The 3,732-nt window shown below is 42.5% G+C and overlaps 1 protein-coding gene and 1 non-coding gene across 3 annotated transcripts in view; one reads left to right on the forward strand and one right to left on the reverse strand.

The window, feature by feature from the left end:
• Positions 1 to 3,732, forward strand: part of Sufu (SUFU negative regulator of hedgehog signaling) — a 99,925-nt gene that overhangs the window by 26,272 nt on the left and 69,921 nt on the right. The gene's annotated exons all lie outside the window — the stretch shown is intronic.
• LOC113456594 lies at positions 2,276 to 2,382 on the reverse strand. The gene has a single exon (XR_003377353.1). It is a non-coding gene; the product is annotated as a U6 spliceosomal RNA (small nuclear RNA).

The raw sequence follows: 3,732 nt of genomic DNA on the forward strand, positions 1-3,732 counted from the left end.
GGTTTTGGAGCCTGTCCTGGAACTAGCTCTGTAGACCAGGCTGGTCTCGAACTCACAGAGATCCGCCTGCCTCTGCCCCCCAAGTGCTGGGATTAAAGGCGTGCGCCACCACTGCCCGGCATTTTTGATAATTTTTCTTAGCTTTTGCTTCATGGATTTAAAATTTTTTTTTAATTTTATTGATTTTTATTGAGCTCTACAATTTTCTCTGTTCCCCTCCCTGCCTCTCCCCTTCTCTTCAATCCTCTCCTAAGGTCCCCACGTTCTCAGGAGATTTTGTCTGTTGCTACTTCCCATGTAGATCAGATCTGTAAGTCTCTCTTAGGGTCCTCATTGTTGTCTAGGTTCTCTGGGATTGTTATTTTTAGGCTGGTTTTCTTTATGTTTAAAAACCATTTATGAGTGAGTACATGTGATAATTGTCTTTCTGAGTCTGGGTTACCTCACTCAAAATGATGTTTTCTAGCTCCACCCATTTGCCTGCAAAATTCAAGATGTTATTTTTTCTGCTGTGTAGTACTCCATTGTGTTAATGTACCACATTTTCCTTATTCATTCTTCAGTCGAGGGGCATTTAGGTTGTTTCTAGGTTCTGGCTATGACAAACAATGCTGCTATGATTTAGTTGAACAAATATCCTTGTGGCATGATTGAACATCTTTTGGATACATACCCAAAAGTGGTATTGCTGGGTCTTGAGGAAGGTTGTTTCCTAATTTTCTGAGAAATCACCACACTGACATCCAAAGGGGCTGTACCAGCTTACAATCCCACCAGCATTGCAGAAGTGTTCCCTTTTCTCCACAACCTCTCCAGCATAAGTTATCATCAGTGTTTTTGATTTTGGCCATTCTTACAGGTGTAAGATGGAATCTCAGAGTTGTTTTGATTTGCATTTCTCTGATGACTAATGATGTTGAGCATTTTCTTAAGTGTCTTTCAGCCATTTGAGATTCCTCTGTTGAGAGTTCTCTGTTTAGGTCTGTACTCCATTTTTTTTTTATTGGATTATTTGTTCTTTTGATGACCACTTTCTTGAGTTCTTTGTATATTTTGGAGATCAGACCTCTTTCTGATGTGGGTTTGGTGAAGATCTTTTCCCTTTCTCATTTTGTCTTGTTGATTGTGTCCTTTGCATTACAGATGCTTTTCAGTTTTTGGAGGTCCCATTTATTAATTGTTTCTCTCAGTGTCTGTGCTGCTGGGGTTATATTTAGGAGGTGGTTCCTAGTGCCAATGCACTCAAGTGTATTTCCCACTTTCTCTTCTATGAGGTTCAGTGTGACTTGATGTTGAGGTCTTTGATCCATTTGGACTTGAATTTTGTGCATGGGTCTATTTTCATTCTTCTACATGTTGTTTGTTAAATATGCTTTCTTTTTTCATTTAATATTTTTTTGCTTCTTTGTCAAAAATCAGGTGTTCGAAGGTGTATGGATTAATATCCGGGTCTTCAATTCAGTTCCATTGGTCCTCCTTTCTGTTCTTATGCCAACACCAGGGTGTTTTCAGTACTGTAGCTCTGTAGTAGAGTTTGAAGTCAGGGATTGTGATGCCTCCAGAAGGTCTTTTATTGTACAGGATTGTTTTGGCTATCCTGGATTCTTTTGCTTTTCCATATGAAGTTGAGCACCAATCTTTCGAGGTCTGTGAAGAATTTTGCTGGGATTTTGATGGGCATTGCATTGAATATGTAGATTGCTTTTGGTAAGATTGCCATTTTTACTATGTTAATTCTACCTACCCAAGAGCATGGAAGATCGTTTCACTTTCTGGTGTCTTCTTTAATTTCTTCAAAAATTTAAAGTACTTGTCATACAAGTCTTCCACTTGTTTGGTTAGAGTTACTCCCAGATATTTTATGCTATTTGTGGCTATTGTGAAGGGTGGTGTTTCTCTGATTTCTTTCTCAGCCCATTTATCATATGTGTACAGGAGGGCTACTGATTTTTTTGAGTTAATCTTGTATCCTTCTACATTACTGTGTTTATGAGCTGTAGAATTTTTGGGGTCGTTTATGTAAACTATCATATCCTCACGCCCAGACCTGCAGAGATCCTGGCTCAGGCCTAATTCCTCAGAGGTCCTAGACTACGCCCAGACCCACAGGGGTCCTGGCTCAGGTCTACTCCCTTGAAGGTCCCAGATTCACATCAGGACCCACAGTGGTCTCTGGCTCTGGCCCACTTGCTCAGCAGTTGTTCCCCTGTACCTGCTCCTGTGGAGTTCACTGCTTCAGGCCTGATCTGGCCCAGGTTGCTGGCTCAGTCCTACTAAAAATATGGAACGCCTCACGAATTTGTGTGTCATCCTTGAGCAGGGGCCATGCTAACCTTCTCTATATCGTTCCAATTTTAGTATATGTGCTGCCGAAGCGAGCACTTAATTTGTTTGTTTTAATGCCCATTCACTTTTGGTAAAATATTAATGATATGAATTGCCATTGCCACCATGTTTAGGTATAGTTTTTTTTTTGTTTGTTTGTTTGTTTTGTTTTTATTTTCAAGACAGGGTTTCTCCGTAGCTTTTGGTTCCTGTCCTGGAACTAGCTCTTGTAGACCAGGCTGGCCTCGAACTCACAGAAATCCACCTGCCTCTGCCTCCTGAGTCCTGGGATTAAAGGCGTGCGCTACCACCGCCTGGCTAGGTATAGGTTTTTACATTAGTGTACAGACATTATCACTTTCAGTTTCTAGAACGTTTTGGTCTTCCCAGTTGAAACTAGACCTATTCAAAATAATAGTTCTTATTCTCCATGTCTCTGCTGTGGGAACTCCTTCAGCCTTTGGGATGCTATCCCAAAATCCCACATCATCTCCCAACACCTAGAAGCCACAGTCGTATTTTGTGTCTAACTATTCCAGTTGCCCCATCTGAGTGGGTGCTTGCAGGGTTGCTCCTTTGTGTCGAGCTTGTTCCACTTAGCATGATATCTTCAAGATTCACTCATATTGTCATATTTGTGTGTGTGTGTGTGTGTGTGTGTGTGTGTGTGTGTGTGTGTGTGTGCTTGTGTTTGAGACAGGGTTTTCTACAACCCAGGCTGGCCTCGAGGATCACTATATAGCTGAGGGTGGTCTTGAATTGTTGATAGTCCTGCCTCCATCTCCCAAATTCTGGGAATATAGGAATATGCCACTACACGCTGTTTGAAGGCTGAATGGTTGGCTGTCTCGTATCTGCACATTTCTGTTTACTCGCCTTGGCAGCAGGCTTTTGGATTGCCTATGCTGTCTGTGACTGCCCAGCACTGTTGTGAGTAATGCTGCTGTCAACAGGGTTTTTGAGACCCTATTTTCAGGCTTTTGTGTAGATACCCAGACATGAAATTCCTGCCTCATTGCAGTAATTGTTTCAGTTTTTGAAAACACCCATGTTTCTTTAGCAGCTGCATTGTCACCAGCCATGCCCAGATGTTCCACTCTCATGACCATTTGACTTGATGAGGCTCTAGTGTATAGTTGGATGTCACCTGGTTCCACCTCACCAAGTAGGGCACAGAGGGCCCTTTGCTTCTCAGAGCTCACACAGATCAGTCTGTCTCTTGCTAGCCCTGGCTTTTAGTCACGGTGGTGTCCTAATGAAGCACCAGAAACTTATATAAAACTTATATAAGCCCCTACTTATAGAACACTGGGCCGGGCGATGGTGGCGCACACCTTTAATCCCAGCACTTGGGAGGCAGAGGCAGGTGGATCTCTGTGAGTTCGAGACCAGCCTGGTCTACAGAGC

The sequence above is a fragment of the Microtus ochrogaster genome, chromosome 8 (genome assembly GCF_000317375.1).
Source record: "Microtus ochrogaster isolate Prairie Vole_2 chromosome 8, MicOch1.0, whole genome shotgun sequence".
NCBI classification, from domain to species: domain Eukaryota; kingdom Metazoa; phylum Chordata; class Mammalia; order Rodentia; family Cricetidae; genus Microtus; species Microtus ochrogaster.